Genomic DNA, 27666 nt, shown 5'->3' with positions numbered 1-27666 from the left:
CCACTGACACCACATCTGCTGCCTCTACATCTAAGGCTTCTACACTATGGCAGTTACATCAGTGGGTAAACCAAAGTAATGCTGGATTTCTAAAGATGTATATTTATGGTTTCACCTGACTGAACTGGCTCGGGCATGCATGTGTTCAGGTGCAAAAATGGGTAAGGTGCACCAGTAACTACCTTGTGATTGGTTTGTTGGAAAGAAGAAAGATGGGCAGAAACAATCAACGGGGTCAATCTGCACTTTGTACTAGACCCTAGACATACTTCTTAATGCTCTAAATTTGGGATTTTTTGGGAAACCAGCAGCATCTGGAGGAACTGCAGGTTTTGCAGCTGCATTTTTAAGCTCTATAAATTAGCTGTTTGTAAGTTCCTCTACATAAACAGGAGCTTACAAAGCTCACAGTCACAGCCCCTTCCCTCCTCCTGGATGGCAACGACCTTGAGACATTGGAGAATTTGGAAATCACAAACCCGTTAGACAGTCAAGGGAGGGATGGATGTCGATGGCAGATCCCAGGCCTCATTTGGAAGCTGGGTAGTGTGAGCAGGGGAAGTGTGTGCTTTCATTACGAGAAGCTGATACTCGGACCCACCGGTGAGAGGGAGACAGACTGGAGCTACAGACAGTCAAAGGAGGGGAAAGGGGCACAGGATCCCAGATGAGAGTACGTGTCCATTTTTGGTGTTCTCTTTCTGACTGTCTTTCACATTTTCTTGTCTTCAACTTTCTTTTCTCTCGCACTCTTTTTGCTCTCTCTACTTTCCCATAAATGCAGCGGAGGTGCATTTGGATACTGCCGTTGAATCTCACACAATGGTTTGCCGTTTGCTCTCAGAGCTGCTCATTCACAAACAATTCATGTTCCCACACACGCGTACGAATGGTGACGCACATGCCCACAACCTCCATCTCTGCTTGATCTCTTATCATATCTCCAAACACTATACAGCTTCCCTCCCTCTGGCAATTCATTTCATGTTAACACAACATCAATCTGCAGGGCTGCCCTCTCGCTCCACACATCCATGGCTGGGCTGCTTATCTCAGTCACCTTCAGGGAAAACAAATGATGTTTATATCCATCCTGCCTCAGCGCTTAGATCACCTCCACCTCGCAGTGCTTGTGAAATCCCTGCACACTGAAAGCAGTCTGGTTCGCTCATGCTACACACAGGTGCTGTAGTTGTCTGTCTGTGAAGTGCTGTTTGAAATCTGCAAGGGGAGATGGGAACAGCAGACATACTGTACTTATGGTAAACATACAGGACAAGAATATTGTTGTATCCTGGTTTTTTATTAGAGTTGTAATTCTGAGGCCTGTTTCTTAAATATTGATTATTGCCATTATTATTATAATGTATCATAATCAAATCCTGTTGATCCTGACACATTTGACACACTCCTGGGGTGATAAATGCATTTGTCTGTTTGTGGCTGCAGTATAGACGGTCCATTGGCTGGTGCTGTGACACAAAGGTTCATGGAGAGAGTATAATCTTATAATCTGACTTACCTGCGGAGCATATTTATAACAGGCGTGACAAACTTCAGTTCATGGGCAACATACGGACAATTGTTGTCTCAGAGTGGATCATTTACCATTTTTTAAAATATTTCAACTCTAAGTTTATTTATGAAGAACAAAATTTTCGGCCTGACATGTTGAGTGCATTTTCAACATATGACATCCAACGATGTGGTCTAAGGAGGCATCCTCGTCAACCACCACAGCTGGCTTCTTTAGATGAGGAGGAGTAGAGACTTTGACTCGGTCTCACCAAAGACGTTTTTATGTTTTGGTTTTTGGGCCATTCAGAAGTGGACTTGCTGGTGTGTTTTCCAGTCACTTTCCTTAAGGGTGCTTGAGTTTCGGGGTGTGAATACTTTGAATTTTCATCTCCACCACATCCAGAAACACCAACGGCATTCCACAACTAAGTTTTTGAAAAGAAGAACATTCTAGAAGCTGAAATGAGTTACAATCTGCATGTAGCACCTGCACACCCAATCCATGGCCTGGAGGTTATCCACAGTAGCACCTTCAGTCAAACATTGATTTTTGTGAGCACAACAGGAGGTTATGTATATTAGCTTCTACAAGCTTTTTATCTATCTATCTGTTCAACATAGAAGATTAAGCTTGGACTTCATGGTGGGAAACAGTTCATTCTAATCACTGCCGGCTCCTCTGCCTTCCTACACCAGAAAGGTCCATCAGTGATGCCTGTGTTGATCTTTCTGCTGGGCAGGGAGGCTGCTCTTTTCTGTTTCAGCAAAAGCACCTCACTGCCTCAGCGTGAGACACAGACAGTGGAGAGGGGGGGAGTGAGGTAGTGGTGGCTTGCGTGTCTGCTTGTGCACCAGACTGTGTGTGTGGTTGCAATATTGTGTGTCTGTCTGCAAGTGTGTGCCAGATATCTCCATGGTACAGCGCTAACATATCGAATGGCTGCTCTGAAATGTCAGTTTGTGTTGTGCATGTTGCCTGGCAGAATGTTCAGGTTGACTGAGCACGTTAATTGGAGAAGCTGTAGTGAAATCGCTGCGTATTTACTCACTCTTTAGCCAGATTATCATAATTCCAAACCTCATTATTTAAGCCTAATACTGGAAATAATAACTCATCATTGTAATTGCTGTAGTCTGGGGGCTGTGAGAGTCTTAGTGAAAAAATAACAAACCTCCATGTGAAATTTGTTAAAGATCATAAAATAGCAAGCATGGGTGTTAGATTTGAAAGGGTGCCATTCTTTATTTATTCTTTGCAAGCTAAATAAAGTATGGGAGTGAAAGCTTCTGCACTTAAAGTGACAGTAGCTTCTGAAGCACTGAAATAAGCTGAGATGTCAGTTAAAGTCTTTCTTTGTTATGACTCCTGTAGAAGATTATTTTGTTCATTTTTTATCAAGTGCTGAAAGTAACTGAATTCTTGTTGAAAGGTTTGGGGTAAAGCCGGTCATTTGGTCGCTCAGTTATGTATCTAAAAGCAGATTTTGTGCAGTGCTGTTTCTGAGCTCTCTACCTAAATACCAACTGCACTGCAGTTCAGTTTATTCATTATCGCAGTCACATTAACAGCAAATCCAAAATCTGCCTTTCATTCTGCATCTGGCTTTCTTCTCATACAACTTTTGACTTTCTGTTCTCAGGTCCCATTGTCTGTGATTTAGTGCTCTCTCCTTGATAAACCTTCTGCTGTATAGCACCATCTATAAATACTTCAGTTTTGCATTGTTAATATGCTGGTTTTTAATGGCCAAACTCCCAGCAATCACAGTCACATCTCAAAAAGGGCTGAAAAGCTGCCGCCTTGCTGGACAGAAGTGTAAATATTATTATTACATTGGTGGTGTAATACTAACATACACCCTATAACATACACCACCAGCAGTCATTGCTTTAGCTTTGCTGGGCAGCGAGAAGAAAGTGAGGACTGAAGGTCAAATGTTCGATCCATCATCTGCCACATACATAGTGTGCATACTTTTCCACCTGCTCACCAACCCTGTTCTTTCTGTTAATGAAAGTCAAGCTTCATATTGCTATAGTTCAGCTCCTCACACGTCCTTTACTGAGGCTTTCTTAGGAAGTTGGTGTGATTGTAATGGGAGCTCATGAATCATTAAGCACTTTTTTCCCAGCAATACAGGGCGATTTCACTAAATTGATGTGGACAACAAGCTGCTTTCCTCTCTTATCTATATTATTTAACACGGAGCAGTTGGACCATGGAGGGTTAGGATTGTTCTGTGTGAGCACAGCCATCAACCCCGTTCATTATTATCATCACCCTCTGCCTTTCTTTGTTTTCCTCCTTTGTTACTTCTGATATCTTATTTTTCCCTCAGTCTTCGTGCCTTCCTTTTAGCATCACTCACTGTTACTTCCTGTACTCACAGCCTTTTTATCACTGACTCGATCTGTGTCTTTTTCTCTGAGGGTTTTAATCTAATTACAGAAATGTAATTATTGAATTAACTGTAAATTTTATCCCTGAGAGCTTTCTGGCACACTGCTATTACAACTAGGCAGGAAGAAGTTGTAACCATGGTGTAGTAATTTAAATTTAGAACATGTTTACCTCTTTTTAAAACAAGTATAAAGCTTTTTTTTACATTTTTAAGCAGTATGGCTACCTTTGTAGCATAACAATACATAACGCAATAATTTGAGGCCATTGTTCGAGACTAACTGACGTTTAAAGTAAAACAAAACAGTTCTGAAGGTTAAATTATGTTTCTGCATATAAACAATATTGTATGTCTGAGTATCTAACCAATCAAATGATTAAATTTGACAACATGTGCTCTCGTAACCCAAATCTCACACCGGTACCGAGCATGGAAATAGTAAAATAATACTACTTTATCTCAGACATACAGCTGATGCAGCTCCAGGTCAGTTGGCTCTCTGAAATGATTTCACAGATTGTCCCTACTCTGCTAACAAGAGCTCAAACTGCCCCACTAACTGAAATATCTACAAAAGTGGTTGTAATACAGCTTCAACTCCTGATAAAACCATTAAATCCTTTTGCCTTGCAGCTCCATCTTTAAAATCCTTCACCAAATTTTTATTTACAACTGCTCGAACTGGGGTGATACTCCTGTTTCTTGTCGTCCAGCCTGGTCACTTCTTATGAAAATATGAAAATCAAATTTCCCTATTTGAGAAATGGACTGGTTCTTTTACAGCACTTTCCTGCTCTACCTGAAACCTCAAATCACTTTCTAAAAAATAATATACCTATTTATGCAAGTACTTTTTATGCTTAAGTGCTTTCTATCTAGCATTCACACTCTGATGGATGCATCAGAGGTTAGTATCTTGCCCAAAGTATTTGGCATGCAGACTGGAATGGCCAGGAACTGAACACCAACCTTCCTGAGCTACAGCCACCCCTATCGACTAACCCCAGAAAATTATAGAAACAGGAAGACAAATGGCCAGATGCAACAAAGGGGGTGTCCAAATTCATGGGCTTGATCCTCCTGAGGTCACAGCGACGCGAAGGCTGTCCAAATGCGGCCGACATCCATTCCCCCAGATTTGAAGGATGGGTCAGGTGTATCCTTCATCGCCCACCATATCCCAGAATTCATAGCGCGGCTCAGCCAATTCCAGTTTTCAACAATGGCGGCAGCTACTTGTTTTAATATTGCTCTTATTACTCTTTCTAGGTAACAAAATACACTTTTAACATATTTTCAGGCGAGAATGTAGCTGTGTAAACTTCAAATATCTGCTCGGTTTATCAAGACACCACATATTTGCAAAAGTGCTCCGACGTTTTCAGAGACGTCTGTTACCCACCAGCTCCATAGCTAGCCGGGAGCTCGATGAGCCGGCGAGAACATCTGTGGCTGTATCTCAGGTGGTAGAGCAGGTCCGCTACTGTTTGGAAGGTTGGTGGTTCAATCCCTGACTCCTCCAGTCTGCATGCCAAGTATCCTTGGGCAGTCCAAGGATATGTGTCCATCGGAGTGTGATGTGTATGTAGTTAGGAAGCACTAAGAACCTTAGAAGACTGTGAATGTGGCATGTTGTATAGAGTCCTTTGGGTACTCTGGGAGAGTAGAAAAGCGCTTTATAAGCTCCAGTCCATTTAACATCGAGCTCCTGGCACAAAGTTTCAGACCCTCGCGGTCTTTCCCTACACTGAAAAAAATGCAATAGGGTGGTTGTTGAATTTGCATAGAATTACTTCATATATCCAGCATGACTAATTTAAATTTCACATCTAAACATATTTTTGTCTTTTAATTTTCACATATTCTTTAAGAATATTCATTCTTTTAGAACAAATCATGTTGAAAAGAAACAAGTTAGTCGTGTTTTATCCTCAAGCTCCGCCCCCTGGAAAGGAAAAATCGGCTCAGATAAGTTAAAATATTATTGTTTAGCTTTTTTCAGGGTCTTATTTGTTCCTGAGTAAAGTGTGAGTGTGAGATGGTCGAGAATTTACTCCAGTGTCCTGTTATACTTTAGATAGCAGGGAGCAGACGGATGAGTTTATTAAACTCCATCGAGACAGCGGTGACGCTAATCTTGAAGGCTAGACCGTCCCATTTCACTGCCTCGCACTTGTGGCCTTCTCGGCCTATGTAGAGGATGCAGCCTCTGAATTGGGACGTAGCTATTGTTTGTAGTTAATATTTAATAAGTCAACTTCTGATTATCTGATCTGAACCCGAGCGGTGCTTTGTTATTGGACTTCTGTGCTAATCACAGTTTGGCCATAACGAACACCCTGTTCGAACATAAGAGTGTCCATAAGTGCACGTGGCACCAGGACGCTCTAGGCCGTAGGTCGATGATCGATTTTGTAATCGTATCAGCAGACCTGCGACCATATGTTCTGGACACTCGGGTAAAGAGAGGGGCTGAGCTGTCAACTGATCACCACCTGGTGGTGAGTTGGATCAGGTGGCGGGGGAGGACGCTGGACAGACCTGGTGCACCTAAACGCGTAGTGAGGGTGTGCTGGGAACGTCTAGCAGAGGCCCCAGTCCGCGAGATCTTCAACGCACACCTCCGGCAGAGCTTCAACAGGAGACTGGGGACATTGAGTCCGAATGGACCATGTTCATGCCGAAGCTGCTGCATTGAGCTGCGGCCGCAAGGTGGTTGGTGCCTGCCGTGGTGGTAATCCCCGAACCAAATGGTGGACACCAGAGGTGAAGGGAGCCACCAGGCTGAAGAAGGAGTCCTATCGGGCTTGGTTAGCCTGTGGGACTCCTGAGGCAGCCGACAGGTATCGACAGGCCAAGCGGAATGTGGCTCGGGCAGTGGCTGAAACAAAAACTCGGGTGTGGGAGGAGTTCGGAGAGGCCATGGAAAAAGACTTTCAGACTGCCTTTCAGAAGAGATTCTGGCAAACCGTCAGGCATCTCAGGAGGGGAAAGCGGTGCTCTACCTGCACTGTGTATAGTGCTGGCGGAGCGCTGCTGACGTCGACTGTGAAAATTGTCAGGCAGTGGAAGGAATACTTCGAGCACCTCCTTAATCCCACTGACACGTCTTCCGAGGAGGAAGCAGAGTCTGGGGATGAGGGGAATGACCCGCCAATTTCCGGGGGCGAGGTCACTGAGGCAGTTAAACAACTCCTTGGTGGCAGAGCCCCTGGTGTTGATGAGGTCCGCCCCGAGTTCCTGAAGGCTCTGGACGTTGTAGGGCTGTCCTGGTTGACACGCCTCTGCAATGTTGCGTGGAGATCAGGGGCAGTACCTGTGGACTGGCAGACCGGGGTGGTGGTCCCCATCTTTAAGAAGGGGGACCGGAGGGTGTGTTCCAACTACAGGGGGATCACACTCCTCAGCCTCCCTGGGAAAGTCTATGCCAGGGTGCTGGAAAGGAGAGTTCGTCCGTTAGTCGAACCTCGGATACAGGAGGAACGATGCGGTTTTCGTCCTGGTCGCGGAACAGCTCTTTATCCTCTCCAGGATACTTGAGGGTGCATGGGAGTTTGCCCAACCAGTCTACATGTGTTTTGTGGACTTGGAGAAGGCATTTGACCGTGTCCCTCGGGGTGTCCTGTGGGAGGTGTTGCGGGAATATGGGGTGTCTGGCCCATTGCTACGGGCCATTCGATCCCTATACAACCGTTGCAAGAGCTTGGTTCGCATTGCCGGCAATAAGTCGGACTCGTTCTCGGTGGGTGATGGGCTCCGCCAGGGCTGCCCTTTGTCTCCGGTTCTGTTCATAATTTTTATGGACAGGATTTCTAGGCGCAGCCAAGTGGCGGAGGGCTTTCGCTTTGGTGGCCTCAGAATCTCATCTCTGATTTTTGCAGATAATGTGGTTCTGTTGGCTTCATCGGGTGAGGGCCTCCAGCTTGCACTGGAACGGTTCGCAGCCGAGTGTGAAGCAGCGGGAATGAGGATCAGCACCTCCAAATCTGAGGCCATGGTTCTCAGCCGGAAAAGGGTGGAGTGCCCACTCTGGGTCGGGGATGAGTTCCTGCCCCAAGTGGAGGAGTTCAAGTATCTCGGGGTCTTGTTCGCGAGTGATGGGAGAAGGGAGCCGGAGATCGACAGACGGATTGGGGCTGCAGCTGCAGTAATGCGGACGCTGCACCGGTCCGTCGTGGTGAAGAGGGAGCTGAGTGTAAAAGCGAAGCTCTCAATTTACCGGTCGATCTACGTCCCTACCCTCACCTATGGCCACGAGCTGTGGGTAGTGACCGAAAGAACGAGATCGCAGATACAAGCGGCGGAAATGAGCTTCCTCCGAAGGGTGGCTGGCCTCTCCCTTAGAGATAGGGTGAGAAGTTCAGCCATCCGGGAGGGGCTCAGAGTAGAGCAGCTGCTGCTCCTTCACATCGAAAGGAGCCAGCTGAGGTGGTTCGGGCATCTGACAAGGATGCCCCCTGGGCGCCTCCTGGGTGAGGTGTTCCAGGCATGTCCCACCGGGAGGAGGCCCCGGGGCAGACCCAGGACACGCTGGAGAGATTATATCTCTCGGCTGGCCTGGGAACGCCTTGGTATTCCCCCGGATAAGCTGGAGGAGGTGGCTGGGGAGAGGGAGGTCTGGGCCTCTTTGCTTAGGCTGCTGCCCCCGCGACCCGGCCCCGGATAAAGCGGATGAAGATGGATGGATGGATGGAACTTCTTGCTTGTGGGGCTCGCACACAAGAATTTCACTCGCATGTGCTGTGCCAGTGTGCCTGCACATGTGATGTGACAATAAAAGTGATTTGATTTGATTTGATTTCAAATTCAAATTCAAATTCAAATTCAAATTTTATTTGTCACGTACACAGTCATACACAGTACGATATGTAGTGAAATGCTTGGACAACTGCTCGTGACCTAAAGAGAACAAAAAAGGAAAAGGCTATGAATAAGATAGGAAATAAATATGAAAAATTAAAAAGGGTAAATTTAACTAGGAAGGAATAAAATATAAATTAAGGTTAAAAATGAAATAACTGTACAACACAAATTAGAATGAAGGGTAAATTTAACTGGGAAGAATAAGATAAAGATAAATATATAAATTAAAGTTGAAAATAAAATAACTGTACAACAAAATACACAATACACAATATAGAACTATATAAGAATGTATGAAGAAATCTAAATATAAATAAATATATATAAATATAAATTTGATTTGATTATTTGGTTCAATTCAATTTTATTTATATCACAACAAATCAACAACCAAATCACAACAACAATCTCTTCAAGGTGCTTTATTATTGTAAAGACTCTACCATTACAGAGAGACATCTGCAACAATCAGCCCTATGAGCAAACAGTTGGCGACAGTGGGAAGGAAAAACTCCCTTTTAACAGGAAGAAACCTCCGGCAGAACCAGGCTCAGGGAGGGGCGGGGCCATCTGCTGCGACCGGTTAGAGGTGAGGGATGAAGACTGTGAACTATTAAAAAATTGCAAAATCTACACAAGTAAACTGTTAAAAATGACTTCATGAAATAAAGTGTTAGTAATACTTTGATCTTAGCCAAACACTTTAATTCCAAAATTACTTCTGAAAATCATCTACACCTCTAGACATAATTGTTTTAACGTGACCCTGTTTAAAGGTATCAGATATCATCTGATATTAATAATTCTGTTTGTTTACATTTACAAATTTGTTACTTATTTAAGACTAACTGGCAAAAAAAGTGTTACAGTTTAGACACACTGTGAGTGGAGGTGACACTAGAATACAGTAGCTTAATTTGGGTTTGTCAACATTTAGTTACAAATGGCAGGAATATATTTAAATTATTGCTCACTGAGTGTCGTCCATGGTTTATCACTGAGACATAAAAGCAGATGGACAGAAGGTGGAAAACAAGAATGCTTTCTGTCATACCGTGTCAGCACAAGGACTTTAAACATTACATGGATAAATAATTGATCTCCTTTCCAATTATTTTGCACGTAGCTCCCACGAGTAGAAATAAACCGAATGCTATATCTCCCTGTGACATGGCAAATGGAGTACATCAGATTGAAAAGGAGGTGTTCACATTTAGCCGGGGGACAGTCATCAGTCAAAAGGCCTAGATCCCCAGAGCAAAACACACTGCCGTGACCTTCATCTGCATTAACATTCAGGTTTTGTGTGTGTGTGTGTGTGTGTGTGTGTGTGTGTGTAGAGGTAAAAGGGGGATGTGATTGCAGCTACATCAAGCATGAATTTATTCATTGCTGAGGTTGTTAAGCCCAGGGGGACCTGCAGAATGAGCCCAGATCTACTCCATTTGGCAGCGACATCAAATTCCACTTCAGGGGAACAATGATTGTTAACAATCAACATTTGGGTCGTATTAATTGCTGTGCCTAAATCTAAGCAGATGTGACCCTTGGGAACTCTGATAAAAGACCTTGTTCTGTTTTAATTTTATTTTCAAAACTAACTTAATGTTAGTGTCATATATTTGTATTATAAGTTCAGAGGGAGCACATAGGCTGTCCTCTGCAGTTGTCTTGTTTATGCTACAAGTTGTCTCTTCTTAGCTAACTTGCTAATATTAGCTACTCATACATTCAAAATTCAAGAAATTTATTGTCAATACAACAATATACACATTATACAGCGTACTGAAATGCTGTTTCACCTGTATAAGTTCTTTTATTTATGTATTATTCACATTATTTTATTGTATAATGCCTTGGTGCCACTGGATTTTAACATGTCTCTTGTTGAGTCTTTTGTCTCTTAGGCTACGTCCACACTGGCCTGGATAGATACCAAAATGGTGTTTTTGTCTGAAAACGCTTCGCGTCCACACTCGCATTTTCAGTTGTTTTCACAGAGTTGAGCATCCACATTGAAACGGCCCAAAACGCTGACGTTCCAGTCCTGCGCAAAAGTGAGTGAGAACTGTCAAAGAGCTGTCAAAATTGAGAGCAAACAAAACAACTGTTGTATAATGCACTCCGCTATCTTTGTTTAATTGGTCACATGACTGCATCACATGACTAAAATGCGTCATCGTTTTAGAAAGTCTGCATTTTCGAGTGTCCACACTGCGACGGGGCAGCTCCGTTGTATGCGTTTTCAAGAGCGTATATGAATCGCCTTGAGGCGACTTTTGTTGCGATTTGGTGCTATATAAATAAAATTGAATTGAATTGAAATTCAAAATGTTGCGTTTTTCCTTGAGGAAAACGCCATCTCAGTGTGGACGGGAGGCCAAAATGGAGAGAAAATGATGCGTTTTCATTTGAAAACGCATCATTTTGTGGACGTGGCCTTAGACGTGTACTGCCTTTTGTTCCTGGAGAAGGTATTTAACTGAGAGCCATGTTAGGCTCAGCGAGACTCTGCTGACCGTCTGCCCCGCAATCATGCATGCTCTCCCCCAAGCTTGGTTTTCTGCTCTTTGTTATAATAATAATAATAATGGATTGGATTTATATAGCGCTTTTCAAGGCACCCAAAGCGCTTTACAATACCACTATTCATTCACTGGGGCGATCATGGCTCAAGAGTTTGGGCGTTCGCCTTGTAATCGGAAGGTTGCCAGTTCGAGCCCCGGCTTGGACAGTCTCGGTCGTTGTGTCCTTGAGCAAGACACTTCACCTGTTGCCTACTGGTTGTGGTCAGAGGGCCTGGTGGCGCCAGTGTCCGGCAGCTTCGCCTCTGTCAGTGCGCCCCAGGGTGGCTGTGGCTACAGTGCCATATTGCGCCCCTCTGGCCAACACCAGTAGGCAGTAGGGTAAAGTGTCTTGCCCAAGGACACAACGATCAGGACAGAGAGCCCAGGGATCGAACCGGCGACCTTCCGGTTACAGATGCGATTCCCAACCCCCTGAGCCACGGTCGCCCCATAACATTCGTTATGATTAAAGAATGTTGGCTATCGCTCATTGCTTGTCTGCAGGCTTTATTTAATGGAAAACTTCCATAACACACCCCAAGCCCCCCATGGTGCATTTATAATAATGTAAATGATATATCTCCAAGAGCTATAAAACTAAGAATTACAAATAAATAATAACTTGCTAAATTTGGGTGAGAATTAAGAGATAAAAATGTGCTATTATTAACTATATCAATGTATAATAAACAAAGACAGGACAGAGACGAAGTGGTCATGCGCAATTACAGTAAAGTGAGATGATTGAATACCAACATGCATGTCGTTGTTTTTTTGCAATGTTGCATGGAGGATGGGACAGTGAAGCGCCAGAGGAAAGTCTAGTGATTTTGTGCAAAAGCCAAAAAAGAAAAATAGATGAGATTAAAATAAGCGGGGAAAAAAGGGCGGACAGTAAATGATAAAAAATAAATTATTTTAAAAGAGTAATATACAGCGTGGGTCATTTATATGGATACACCGTAATAACTTAGGATTTGTTGGTGATATTAAAGTCCTGTTTGTGGCACATTAGTATATGTGAGGGGGCAAACTCCTCACGATGGGTGGTGACCATGGTGGCCATTTAGAAGTCGGCCATCTTGGATACAACTTTTGTTTTTCCAACAGGAAGAGGGCCATGTGACACATCAAACTTATTGGTAATGTCACAAGAAAAACAATGGTGTGCTTGGTTTCAACGTAACTTTATTCTTTCATGAGTTATTTACAAGTTTCTGACCACTTATAAAATGTGTTCAATGTGCTGGCCATTGTGTTGGATTGTCAATGCAACCCTCTTCTCCCACTCTTCACACACTGATAGCAACACCGCAGGAGAAATGCCAGCACAGGCATCCAGTATCCGTAGTTTCAGGTGCTGCACATCTCGTATCTTCACACCATAGACAATTGCCTTCAGGTGACCCCAAAGATAAAAGTCTAAGGGGGTCAGATCGGGAGACCTTGTGCGCCATTCAACTGGCCCACGACGACCAATCCGCTTTCCAGGAAACGGTTCATCTAGGAATGCTCGGACCTGCACCCATAATGTGGTGGTGCACCATCTTGCTGGAAAAACTCAGGGAACGTGCCAGCTTCAGTGCATAAAGAGGGAAACACATCATCATGTAGCAATTTCAAATATCCAGTGGCCTTGAGGTTTCCATTGATGAAGAATGGACCCACTATCGTTGTACCCCATATCAATCAATCAATCAATCAATCAATCAATCAATCAATCAATCAGTCTTTATTTACCGGTATAAAGCACTTTTCATACAAAAAATGTAGCACAAAGTGCTTTACATAGTTAAAAGCAGCCCACCCCACCCTCCAACTCACTCCCCACACTGTCATTAACATAAATGATGTGAATATACACATATCCCCCCCCCCCCCCATCCCCCCCCCCCCCCACACACACACACACGCACACTTAAAGAGTAAAAATTGGGCTGGGTTCGCATGAGCCAAGTGAGGAAACACTATCACAGGGAGCCGTTTGCACCGGGAGCCGGTCACAGACCGCAGCCTCCAGGCTGGGCACACAGCAGGAGGGAGGCAAAGGAGCCCCCCAGCCAGGCTGAGAGGACCCCCAGAGACCCAGCAGCCACGGTCGATCACAGCCCCGGTGCAGAGACCCCCTCTGAGGAAACACTGGAGATATGACACAATAAGATATATACAGGGTAAAATGATAAAATAAATAAGAACAGGATACAATATAAATATAAATATAAATAGAGTAAGAAGATTAAAAAATGGATAAGAATAAAATCAATAAATATTAGGTAAAGCCTAAATTAATAATAGAATAACAGGATAGAATAAATAAGCATAAAATAAATAAACGCTAAGTAAAAGCTAAATTAAAAAGGTGGGTCTTGAGCCTGTTCTTAAAAAAAAAACAAAAAACACACCAAACCGTCACTTTTGTTGTTCCAACAGTCTTGGAGGGATCCATCCAATGTGGGTTAGTGTCAGACCAATAGCGGTGGTTTTGTTTGTTAACTTTACCATTCACATAAAAGTTTGCCTCATCACTGAACAAAATCTTCTGCGTGAACTGAGGGTCCTGTTACAATTTTTGTTTTGCCCATTCTGCAAATTCTGTGGCCGATCTGGGTCATCCTCACTGAGATGCTGCAGTAGCTGGAGTTTGTAAGGGTGCCATTTGTGAGTAGCTAATATCTACTGAAGGGATGTTTGACTAATGCCACTCTCCAGTGACATGCGGCGAGTGCTACGCTGTGGGCTCTTGCTGAATGAAGCTAGGACAGCCACTGATGTTTCTTCATTAGTGACAGTTTTCTTGCGTCCACATTTTGGCAAATCCAACACTGAACCAGTTTCACGAAACTTAGCAAGCAGTTTGCTAACTGTAGCATGGGAGGTGGGTGGTCTCGTAGGGTGTCTTGCATTGAAATCTGCTGCAATGACCCGGTTACTGCGTTCACCAGATATCAACACAATTTCGATCCTCACGTGTTAACCTCTTCGACATGTCAATGGCTGTGAACAAAGAGAAACTTGTAAATAACTCATGAAAGAATAAAGTTACGTTGAAACCAAGCACACCATTGTTTTTCTTGTGACATTACCAATAAGTTTGATGTGTCACATGACCCTCTTCCTATTGGAAAAACAAAAGTTGTATTCAAGATGGCCGACTTCTAAATGGCCACCATGGTCACCACCCATCTTGAGGAGTTTGCCCCCTCACATATACTAATGTGCCACAAACAGGACTTTAATATCACCAACCATTCCCATGTTATTACGATGTATCCATATAAATGGCCCACCCTGTAGATTTTCAACTCACAGAAGAAAGTAGAGTGCAGGCAGTACTGTGCAATAGTCTTCAGCCAGCGCTCATTATCTGCATTTTTGTCCCAAGGAGCCAGGAGCTCCCCAGGCTTTCAACGCCTTTCAAATTATTTTTTGTTGGATATTAGCTGAATTTTCACTCCAGTCCTTGCAGTTGGCTATTTTCAGAGGAATTTTGCTTTGTTTCTTTGTTACCAACTTGCACTGACCTTTGAATCATTCATGCATTTAAGGGAGAAATCAGTGGCAAAAACCACATTTTAGTTGTGATGTATCCCAGGGTGATGCTCTTTCTCTGGCAGTGTTTACTGAACTATGGGGGAGGCTTGGACTTCGATATAAGCAGCTCAAATTGACAAGGAGAGAGAAGTTTATACTCCTGCAAAAGAAAGAAAGAAAGAAAGAAAGAAAGAAAGAAAGAAAGAAAGAAAGAAAGAAGTGTATTAGTACTGTGATAGAAAAGTTGTCTGATACTATGAATGGAGATACCATAATATAAATCCTATGGGGAAAAATACTTTTGGTACTAAATGAAACTGTTCTTATCTGATTAGTTCTTCAATAAATGTCTGGTATTTACAGAGGTGGGTCGAGTATCCAAAAGTTGTACTCAAGTAAGAGTAGCATTACTTTAAAACATTATTACTCAAGTAAAAGTGAAAAGTAGTTGTCAAAAAAGTTACTCAAGTAAGAGTAAAAAAGTACTTGGTGAAAAGACTACTTAAGTAGTGAGTAACTGTTTGAAATGTCCAATTTATTTTTTAAATAACTGCTATCAAACAAAAATAAATAAATACACAAATTTTAGTATTTTCAACAGGAATATATGTAAAAACAACAAAATAAGGCACAACAATTCTAATTTCCAGGTTTCAGTTTTTCACAACATAAAGCTTTTTTCACCAATACCTGCAGTAAATAATATAAATATATAAACAGTGCAAACAATTTCCAGTGACTAGATATGCTGCAAACTTTATATTCATCTTTGCTCCAAATGGCACAGCAGCCTCAGAGAAAACAGAACGAGGCATCTTCAACGTATGTTCATACAAGGCAGCTCAGTTTACCATAAGTTGTATGGGTGTGCATCTATTTCTGCATATTCAGCAAAAATGTGCCATTTCTTCACTCAGTGAGGTGATGGTTAAGCTTCAGCAGCAGTTTGCTCTCAAGGTTCTTTCTGTGAAGCTGTGACTGTTCAGCAGTGAACAGGAGTCCTGCATGACTGAGAAGTCCTTCACAAGCTCCAGATGCAGGAAGAGCTGTACTGACTTTGATCGACAGCTTCTTGATGTGAGGAACGCCATGCAATAGAGCCACACCTCCAGTGAATGGACATGAAAGGTACCTCTCCAGCCCTGCTTCTGGCTTTCCTGACCCCATGGATCCATCATCTTCGTCGGTTAGGCCGCTGTTTGTGCTGGTCTCATCCAGCTCTGTGTCTATGTGATGTCTGATGAAGTGGAGACCTGTGGAAAGATGTAAGGTTTTCAAAAGAATCAGGTCTGGTCATTATAGTGCTGTATACACTGCCAAGCTGCAGATGTTTGGCAAGACTTCGGACTTAAGTAAATACCGTATTTACTTAAGTCCCCTCCAAAATGTGAAAGTTGTATAAAAGCAGCTGCTCACCTCTGATGAATCCAAGCAGAATGCAAAGCAGTTTCCTTTTTGAACATTTGCTATTTTTGCCAGTAAACACTGTTCTAATTTTATCCTGTTTATTATGCATGGATCTGCCAAAGAACTGTCAAATGATGGATGTTGGAACTTGTTAAGACTGTTTTTGTCATCCAGGAATACATATTGAAACTGGAGGCTGCAGAGAAACTCTATACCTCACCTGTATTACATTCTGTGTGACCCTCAGCAGTCCCACAGGGGACTGGATCACTGGCTGGATACTCTACAGGGAGTGCAGAATTATTAGGCAAGTTGTATTTTTGAGGAATAATTTAATTATTGAACAACAACCATGATCTCAATGAACCCAAAAAACTCATTAATATCAAAGCTGAATGTTTCTGGAAGTAGTTTTTAGTTTGTTTGTAGTTTTAGCTATTTTAGGGGGATATCTGTGTGTGCAGGTGACTATTACTGTGCATAATTATTAGGCAACTTAACAACAAACAAATATATACCCATTTCAATTATTTATTTTTACCAGTGAAACCAATATAACATCTCCACATTCACAAATATACATTTCTGACATTCAAAAACAAAACAAAAACAAATCAGCAACCAATATAGCCACCTTTCTTTGCAAGGACACTCAAAAGCCTGCCATCCATGGATTCTGTCAGTGTTTTGATCTGTTCACCATCAACATTGCGTGCAGCAGCAACCACAGCCTCCCAGACACTGTTCAGAGAGGTGTACTGTTTTCCCTCCTTGTAAATCTCACATTTGATGATGGACCACAGGTTCTCAATGGGGTTCAGATCAGGTGAACAAGGAGGCCATGTCATTAGTTTTTCTTCTTTTATACCCTTTCTTGCAGCCACGCTGTGGAGTACTTGGACGCGTGTGATGGAGCATTGTCCTGCATGAAAATCATGTTTTTCTTGAAGGATGCAGACTTCTTCCTGTACCACTGCTTGAAGAAGGTGTCTTCCAGAAACTGGCAGTAGGACTGGGAGTTGAGCTTGACTCCATCCTCAACCCGAAAAGGCCCCACAAGCTCATCTTTGATGATACCAGCCCAAACCAGTACTCCACCTCCACCTTGCTGGCGTCTGAGTGGGACTGGAGCTCTCTGCCCTTTACCAATCCAGCCACGGGCCCATCCATCTGGCCCATCAAGACTCACTCTCATTTCATCAGTCCATAAAACCTTAGAAAAACCAGTCTTGAGATATTTCTTGGCCCAGTCTTGACGTTTCAGCTTGTGTGTCTTGTTCAGTGGTGGTCGTCTTTCAGCCTTTCTTACCTTGGCCATGTCTCTGAGTATTGCACACCTTGTGCTTTTGGGCACTCCAGTGATGTTGCAGCTCTGAAATATGGCCAAACTGGTGGCAAGTGGCATCTTGGCAGCTGCATGCTTGACTTTTCTCAGTTCATGGGCAGTTATTTTGCACCTTGGTTTTTCCACACGCTTCTTGCGACCCTGTTGACTATTTTGAATGAAACGCTTGATTGGTCGATGGTCACGCTTCAGAAGCTTTGCAGTTTTGAGACTGCTGCATCCCTCTGCAAGATATCTCACTATTTTTGACTTTTCTGAGCCTGTCAAGTCCTTCTTTTGACCCATTTTGCCAAAGGAAAGGACGTTGCCTAATAATTATGCACACCTGATATAGGGTGTTGATGTCATTAGACCACACCCCTTGTCATTACAGAGATGCACATCACCTAATATGCTTAATTGGTAGTAGGCTTTCGAGCCTATACAGCTTGGAGTAAGACAACATGCATGAAGAGGATGATGTGGACAAAATACTCATTTGCCTAATAATTCTGCACTCCCTGTATATGGCAAGTAGCTATAGTCACTGACTGTTAGTATGTGGGCATTCATCCTGCACAGCACGATGGCAATGTGGGACCTGCAATTTCAACTTTCCTGGGGTGGGGGAGAGAGGTAACACATGAGGCAGCAACCAGACTCGATCAGGGGCCTCCCTGCTCTCCAGCTGTAGACAGATAAGAAATGATAAGCTGCAGGGTGGTTTCCTCTATGTGACTGCCGAAGGATCATTTTTAACTCATTCACTGCCAGCCATTGGCAGTGAATGAGTTAAACCCATTGACTCATTCACTGCAATTAACGGCTATAGACGTCAATGGCAGTGAATGAGTTAAGTGTATGCAGACACACTTCAGTCATAAAATCATCTTATGACAAAGGATTTGTGACATCACTGCCAAATGAGTTATTAAATCTAAATAAGTTTCATACAGGCCATTGTGTTTTGTAATTAAGCCTCTGTCCATTGGTAGAATTATACCTGTACAGCCTGACTGGAACTCCTGTCCTAAACTGGTATTCTGTATTCTGGCTTCCTCCAAAGTCCAAAGACGTGCGGTTAGTGGGGTTAAAGTGTGATTCTGAATTGTGTGAGTGTGTTTGTGTCCTGGTAAAGTAGATTTTGATGTGAAATAAGCTGCTGATGCTCAGCAACAGATTTGTGCTGATAGTTATTTCTGAAGTCTTTGCAGAAACCTCAGCACAGATCAGATCACACGGCCGGCCTTCAAAGGAACCAAGTCTGAGTTTGTCGTTCATAAGCAAAATGTCAACATTTGCTTTTCTGATGAGTGATTTGAATTTTTTTTATTAAAATAAACTCTTGTGTTTTCTTTTATAACAGCAAATCGAGCAATGCCAGCTTCACTGTGTTTGTGATAAGTCTCTATTGTGTTATTATTGAATTAAACATTGTTAAGCAACATCTGCAGCCTGACAACAAAACGAGCTATGGCAATACAGCAGTCTACACCGTATGATGTCAGTCGGTGTACACTGTGGTTTAGGTATTTTTTCTGAGATTATTTTACTGCAGTCTGACATAATGACATGCAATCAGTGTGTAAATGTCTAAATATCTGCTGATTTAGAGCATATGCCATGAGAGTAAAGAACCCGAGGTATGGCACTCCAGTTGGATGTTAGTTCAACACGGTGACGTGTAAAAACACATTAGCATTCAGTGCAGTCGTTGTTGGATTTCGCCTCGTCTTTTGTCAGAGTGCTCCTGAGCCACCGTGTTCACATTCCTCATCGCCATAGCAACAGTGCCTTTCCCTACCTCATCTCTCAGTTAGAGCCATGACCCTAAAGATGTTGAATGTTGCTGATCTGCTGTGGGAATCAGTGAATGGGGCAGATGTGATGACTTTGTCTTACATATCCAACAATTCAGACTTCCTTCATGACTGGTAGGATGTGACTCAGACGATGATGTCATAAAGTCATCATTACTCCTGGTATTCAGAATTGCACATTACCTTTGTGTGTCAGTGGAAAACACAAAACAAATCAACAAGTCAGAACCAAGTTTCAATAGTCGTTCTGAGACATAAAACTGCATGTATGGCATCACAAGTTAAATCAGACGAGCTTCAAATATGACAGAATTGCACAAAACATTGTTTAAACATTCCTTCCATTAGCTGTGTGCACACGCTCTTTCAATCTTAAGGTTTTATACACTAGTGAAAAAAAGGAAAGGAACACTTTTTAATCAGCTGTAGCATAAAGTCAGTTTCCGTTTCCATTAGTACTACTTGGATCGTCTTGCCACGGTTCACCACGACTCAACTTGGATGGACTGGTTTCCCATTACAATACCTCCAAACGTGCATGGTGACGTAATTAACCCTTTACAGCCGATCGGAGCGGGCACGCTCTGTTTTGCGTAACTATTTTTAAATCCCGGTAGCTCTGCAACCAAGTAAGCTAGCGCAATAATTTTTTTTGCATATGAAACCAGAGGAGTTGTACTTACATCTTATGCCATCAGCTTGTCCTCGGTCACAGTTTCCTTCCACATATAGCTTTGCAAAAACTGCATAAAAATCACTTGCAGCAACAAAAACATGATATTCCAGAAACACGCTTCGCCGATCCATCAGCTGTTTGTAACACTTCCTACGTCCATCAGCGCGAACTATCACATGACCGCATGACCTGCCCGAAACCGGAAGTGACGTCATTTTGCGGAAATGTAGTTTTTTACGATCGGGGCCTTATGAGCTTGTGTTTTACTTGTTATGTGTTTTAAAAAGTTATGTTTGACTTTATGACTTTCTGTGTCGTTTCTGGGATGCTTAAGACTCATATTGCACTGCTGGAAATAGTTTATTTTGATGCATATGCTGTTATTTTGCAAATTTGCACTATAATATTTATTTTCGTTTTTCCTGCAGTATATAAAAATTGGTGTATTTCAAAAATAAAACTATGAAGACACTCAAAATAAATTTCCTGTGGTGGGAAACTAGTTTGTGTAACTTTTTTGTCTTTACAGTTTTGAGGGATAAGCCTCTTAAATTTCTCTAACTAGAAATGTATGTTAAAAAAACAAAAACGATTTTCAATTTTTTTGTAGTTTATTGCACTTTTTTGCAATTTATGTAATTACTATGCACCTAATGCAGACATATTATTAAAGTTTGGGCTATAATGGTTGTATTGATGTATAGCAACTTGAAATGCTCCCAAAAATGGCTCCACAGCATGTAAAAATATGATATAAGCTCTGGCGAACTTGGTTCTATGGTAGGTCTTAAAGGGTTAATATGTAACATGAACACTATAACAAAGGTGGACACCGAGGCAAGAAAATACCTGCTGCTTGGTTTGTGTCTTTTCGTCAGACTCGGGGACCACAGCGTCGGGTTTCTTTTAGCCATTTCCCTCATTGTCTTGTTTTTATTTCCAGAAATGAGATGCTCTCATCGAGTGACGCTACTGACCAGCCTATCTGAGACATGCAGTCTGACAATGTCACATTTTACTACCTGCTCATATCGCTGGGAACCTCAGCTGAGCAGGCTGAGCAGGTACTATTTTAGTACCTGGTACTATTAACTAACGGAAAACCCTGAAAACCATAGTGAACCGTCGATCCGAGTAGGTCCTAATGGAAAAGGGGTTTTACACTTCAGGGGTGTTGATCTGGTCACTTGTTAATCAGTTTCAACTGCTTCAACAGGGACACTAGAGGGGCAACAATGATACAGCCCCCAAAACAAGAATGGTTTTATGGGTGGAGGACACTTTTCCCTTCTTATGTTTTTTCACTGGTTTTGCATTTGGCTGCAATCACATTGACTGCTACTGTAATACATGGATATTATAGAGTTTGCACAGGCACTGCAACTCCTCCAGGATGCCAGATCAATACATGCCATTGCCAGCATGTTTCCTGTGTCTCCCAGCACGGTCTCAAGAGCATGGAGGAAATTCCAGGAGATAGGAAAGATCAAGATCAAGATTATCCACGAGGGGCAATCTGATTTGTAGCCAGCAGCATAAATATCACACATAACACATACACCCAAAAACCCACAAATCACATTATAGAATTTAAAACATTAATAGTGGTAGGAACAAATGTGAATTTAAATCTATTTGTTTTACAACAAGACAAAGAATAACTCCTCCCTGAAGGCAACTGCTCATACTCACACAGGATGTTTGCTCTCACCCCAACTCCTTTCTGCCTTCAGGGTCACCCTCCCTCTATACAGAAGGCAAGATCATTTAGCGTTATGCCTCACACTTTGAAACAAAATTTAACAATATGCTCCAACGTCTTTCTATTCCTCAAACTAAGAAACCCAAACCAGCAGATTAAAGGAAAGTTTAAAACATTTTCATAAACACTTTATTCAATTCGGGCTCAGGGAGGGGCGGGACCATCTGCTGCGACCGGTTGGGGTGAGAGAAGGAAGACAGGATAAAGACATGCTGTGGAAGAGAGACAGAGATTAATAACAGATATGATTCAATGCAGAGAGGTCTGTTAATACATAGTGAGTGAGAAAGGTGACTGGAAAGGAAAAACTCAATGCATCATGGGAATCCCCCGGCAGTCTACGTCTATTACAGCATAACTAAGGGAGGATTCAGGGTCACCTGGTCCAGCCCTAACTATATGCTTTAGCAAAAAGGAAAGTTTGAAGCCTAATCTTGAAAGTAGAGATAGTGTCTGTCTCCTGAATCCAAACTGGAAGCTGGTTCCACAGAAGAGGGGCCTGAAAACTGAAGGCTCTGCCTCCCATTCTACTTTTAAATACTCTAGGAACAACAAGTAGGCCTGCAGAGCGAGAGCGAAGTGCTCTAATAGTGTGATATGGTCCTACGAGGTCATTAAGATAAGATGGGGCCTGATTATTTAAGACCTTGTATGTGAGGAGCAGGATTTTGAATTCAATTCTGGATTTAACAGGAAGCCAATGAAGGGAAGCCAAAACAGGAGAAATCTGCTCTCTCTTTCTAGTCCCTGTCAGGACTCTTGCTGCAGCATTTTGGATCAGCTGAAGGCTTTTCAGGGAGTTTTTAGGACTTCCTGATAATAATGAATTGCAGTCGTCCAGCCTGGAAGTAATAAATGCATGAACTAGTTTTTCAGCGTCACTCTGAGACAGGATATTTCTAACTTTAGAGATGTTGCGCAAATGGAAGAAAGCAGTCTTACATATTTGTTTAATATGTGCGTTGAAGGACATGTCCTGGTCAAAAATGACTCCAAGGTTCCTCACAGCGTTACTGGAGGCCAAGGTAATGCCATCCAGAGTAAGTGTCACGGATTGCCGAGGCAAGCCGTGTGGGATTGTAGGAAAGGACCAAAAAGGCAGCAGCTCTGGTGCAGGTGAGTGTTTATTTACAGTGGTGGGTAAGTACAAACAGCGGTGGCGACAAAACATGAAACTGGAGACCTAAACTGGGTAAACTAAGAAGACAAACCAGAATGAGGATGCAGGGAGGTCCGGAGAAATATATACGGGAAGACGCAGGGAGACCAAGGGGAAACAACACAGACGAACCAGCGATTACCAAGACAGAAAATACAACTTAAATACACTCAGAGAACACAGGGAGATTACACACAGGTGGGAGACACAGCTGGGAGTGATTAACATGACGAGACCAGGGAGGCAAACTGAAAACACTCACATAAGACGCAGACCTTCACAATAAAACAGGAACACACGGGGGGGAACAGGGTAAACACCAATTAGAGAACAGAACCAAAATCGCGAAGAGAAAACACAAAACGCTGGGTCAAAAGGACCCAGGATCATGACAGTACCCCCCCCCCCCCCACCCCTCAAAGGCTGGCCCCAGACAGCCCAACAAGAAAAAAAACAGCCAGAAAAAACAGAAAACAACCCGACCAGGGCGGGCGGCGGGGGCCCAGGAAGGAGGGCTCGAAGCAAAACAAAACCGGAGCACCAGAAGGCAAAAAGACAAAAACAAAAAACGAGTCCAAAACCAAAAGAAACGAAGCACACCAGAACACAGGAAAAAACAGAGTTCAAAACAGAAGAGCTCAGGGGGCCGACAGCACAGGAGTCCAAAACAGTTCGGGAGGCCGACCGTGCGGACGGCAACGGCGGCGACGTGGACACAGTTCGGGGGGCCGGCCGTGCGGAAGGCAACGGCGGCCACTCAGGCGTCGGCGGTCCGGGGGCCGGCCGTGCGGAAGGCAACGGCGGCCACTCAGGCGTCGGCGGTCCGGGGGCCGGCCGTGCGGAAGGCAACGGCGGCCACTCAGGCGACGGCGGTCCGGGGGCCGGCCGTGCGGAAGGCAACGGCGGCCACTCCTCGGGCCCTCCAGCTGACGTGGCATGAGGCTGGTGTGGTTCTCCGGAACCACCAGCTGACGAGGAAGGCTGCTGGACGGGCACCTCGGGCCCCCCAGCTGAAGCAGGAGACAAAGGCCGGAGCAGTCCATCGGACCCTCCAGCGGAGACACGAGACGAAGGCCGGAGCAGTCCATCGGACCCTCCAGCGGAGACACGAGACGAAGGCCGGAGCGGCCCCTCGGACCCTCCAGCAGAAGTCATCACTAAGCCAGCAGTCATGGAGTCCTCTGGCAAACACGAAGGCAACTGGCAATGCACTGAGCACGGGCTCTGCACAGGCAATGCTGATATGGCGCAGTTCTCATGTAGCTGCTTAGACTTCAGGGGTCCAGAATCAGCTGGGGACTGAGACCTAGCCTCTGGGGAGGCCCTGGAGCGGCAAACTGTGCCAATGGCGGCTGAACCATGAAAAGCACCTTGAGGTGAAATTAAACTTTCTCCCTGCACGGAGTGAATGAGTGAAGCCGATGATACTGGAGCCAGAGCTACGGGTAGCGGGGGCACTGGAGCTACTGGGGCCTGCGCTACAGGCGGCACTGGAGCTACTGGGGCCTGCGCTACAGGCGGCACTGGAGCTACTGGGGCCTGCGCTACAGGCGGCACTGGAGCTACTGGGGGAGGCTCTGGAAACTGAACTGAGGGAGGCTCTGGAAACTGAACTGAGAGAGGCTGCGGGGGAGCTAACTGAGCTGAGGGTGGCTGCGGGGGAGCTAACTGAGCTGAAAGAGGCTGCGGGGGAGCTAACTGAGCTAACTGAGCTGCCGGTAGCTGCACAGGCGATAAGCAGCTCGCGTTGACATCCGCCACACAAAACACAGCCCCTGAATGAACAGTCACAAAGTCTGGAACCGACACAGAGTCCTCACTCACCACAGCCAGCGAATTAGAAGTCCGAACGTCCGGCTGTGGGGTGGCGCGCCCGCGGCGCGATCGGCGTTTCTTCCCCGCAGATGGCTCCGACGGGCCGGGCAAGACCACATCCGGCGAGTCGGGCAGCGAGGCAGGAGTGGCTGAGAGAAGGTGGGGTGTGAGCCGGAGAAAAGCCTGCATGGTCGGAGGAAGCGAAGTTAGAAGCCATGGCAGGCCGGAAAAGAGCCGTTGTAGCCGACTTTCCACGGCGCGGCGAAGCTCCTCTGGAGGGTTTTCAAGCCACAGCCCGAGGAGAATCTCCACGTTATATGTAACGTCGTCCCGGAGCTCCTCGGACGGATTTACTGCTGCAGGGTCCATGGTGGCTGGTTCGTACTGTCACGGATTGCCGAGGCAAGCCGTGTGGGATTGTAGGAAAGGACCAAAAAAGGCAGCAGCTCTGGTGCAGGTGAGTGTTTATTTACAGGGGTGGGTAAGTACAATCAGTGGTGGCGACAAAACATGAAACTGGAAACCTAAACTGGGTAAACTAAGAAGACAAACCAGAATGAGGATGCAGGGAGGTCCGGAGAAATACATACAGGAAGACGCAGGGAGACCGAGGGGAAACAACACAGACGAACCAGCGATTACTAAGACAGAAAATACAACTTAAATACACTCAGAGAACACAGGGAGATTACACACAGGTGGGAGACACAGCTGGGAGTGATTAACATGACGAGACCAGGGAGGCAAACTGAAAACACTCACATAAGACGCAGACCTTCACAATAAAACAGGAACACACGGGGGGAACAGGGTAAACACCAATTAGAGAACAGAACCAAAATCGCGAAGAGAAAACACAAAACGCTGGGTCAAAAGGACCCAGGATCATGACAGTAAGAATCTGGTTAGATACCATATTTCTAAGATTTTCAGGGCCTAAGACATTCCTGCAGTTTAACTAATTGGTGTGTGTTATCTGGCTTCATGGACAGATAGATCTGGGTGTCATTAAAAGTACATGGAAAATCCAAAAAAGTAAGCAGGAAAAGTTTTGCATGCCATCCAGGTGCTTCAGAACCATCTAGAGCAAGGTGCACACAGCATCGTCTACCCCTCTACCTGTTCTACCTGTTCTGTTCTCTAGCAAATTGGAGGACGTCTAGGTTTTCCTGAGTGCCATGCAAAAGTTACGTTTTTGCTAGTTTCAAGTTTTCATCACAAGGGAAGTCAAAGCAACAGGCTGAAAATCATTTAGCGTCAACCTGGAGCCCTTCCAGGTTGAAGGGACTGCGAAACTCAAGAGACTTTGAGAAAAGACGAAAGAAAAATCCCAGCCAACTGCTCAACACCGTTCTTAAGGATTTGTCCGTCTATTTTATCTGGACCTTCATATTTAAGACTTTTAATATTCCTTGACACCCTAAGTGTGCATTCCTTGGATTCATTGCCTGGATCCACGTGGATCCTGGATTCCTTCTGGTGCAACACAAGGCCTGGACTTCATGTGACACAAGTATGCAGGCAGTTCCTGGAGGATGACGGAATCGATACCGTTGACTGACTTCACACTCCTCCCGACTGAGGGTCACAATCAGCCAGGGTTTCAGGTGAACTCATTGTGAAACCTGGCCCCACCCTATCATGTGATTTCCTGAGGTCAAAAGGCCCAGGATGTGAGTGGGCGTTAAGGCGTCTGGGAAGGGATCTCATCACTGGATTATAGATGGCAGACAGTTGGTGTCGTAAGCCCCACCCTCTGTTCAAAGATGGTCGTTCCATCTTGGACCTCAGATTGTCCAGGAACTCAAAGACGCCCTGGTTCAGGTCTGGGAGGAGATCACCCAGGACATCATTCATGGTCTCATTAGGAGCATTCCTCACAACACTGGTGTCCTTTGCATGTATACAAGTATGTGAACGTGTACTATAGAAACTCCTGAGTACCTTGTTAGTGAATAAATGATCACTAGAAGCCATGATGTCAGAGTGAACACAGAAGGGAACAAAATATGATGAGTGACAAACAGCACCTCTTTCTGCAGTTTTTCTGTTAGTGCACCTCTAAAGTCTTAACTAACCTGCAGTTTTGGTATTCACTGGATGAATCGCCCCCTCCCAGTCTTCCTCCCTGTCCTTCATGGTGCCCTACGTGTGCAGTATATCATAATTTCAGGCTGCAGTTGTCTCACATTTTAGGATTTTATCAAAGCCTGAAAATGAAGAATATTCTAGTTTTGGGAGGCCACAGTTAGGATGCTTGGGGTTATGAATTTTCCATAGTGTGGTATTAGCTGTTCCATGATGGAGTGACAGAAATCTGTACTCAGGCTGCTCTGTTTTGGACACTGCCAGCTGGGCTATTTGTGTGTTTGTGATCCACTTCAGTGTAGTTTTTGTCTAAATTAAGCTGATGAAATCTGGAGCAGGAAACTTGTCACAGCATAAATAATAGCAAAGTGACAGATAAAAGTATGTATGTGACGTAAAGGCTGTTTTTAGCAAAATGAGATTGACAGGAAGTGGTGCAGAAGTCAGCAGTGGGTACTGTCTGTATGTGTGTGTGTGTTCAGTCACACTCAAAGAGGGTATGTAGAGCCATTTGAATAGGCCTGTTTCTCTTCTTTATTCTTATCCTCCACATAATTGCATGTTTGTTTCTTTTAAAAGACAATAATGTATTCATGAAATCTTGGGAGGGACGAGTAAATGCCAGCTAGGCTTTTAATCACAACAGAAAAGAGGGCAGATACTGACATGAATTTTTAACATTCTATCACAAAGACAAACACACAAATCATATGTTCCTTTTCGCTCATCTATAA

General features: G+C 44.1%; 1 protein-coding gene across 5 annotated transcripts in view; it reads left to right on the top strand.

Annotated features, from left to right (window-relative positions):
* The window catches only part of kcnc2 (potassium voltage-gated channel, Shaw-related subfamily, member 2), a 121617-nt gene that overhangs the window by 61559 nt on the left and 32392 nt on the right, over nt 1–27666 (top strand). The gene's annotated exons all lie outside the window — the stretch shown is intronic.

This window comes from Aulonocara sp. 'chitande type north' Nkhata Bay, linkage group LG17 (genome assembly GCF_057382095.1).
Source record: "Aulonocara sp. 'chitande type north' Nkhata Bay isolate Kocher_YH1m ecotype deep benthic linkage group LG17, A_spYH_male_GT1.1, whole genome shotgun sequence".
In the NCBI taxonomy this organism is placed as follows: domain Eukaryota; kingdom Metazoa; phylum Chordata; class Actinopteri; order Cichliformes; family Cichlidae; genus Aulonocara; species Aulonocara sp. 'chitande type north' Nkhata Bay.
This window is presented reverse-complemented; position numbering and strand designations above follow the sequence as displayed.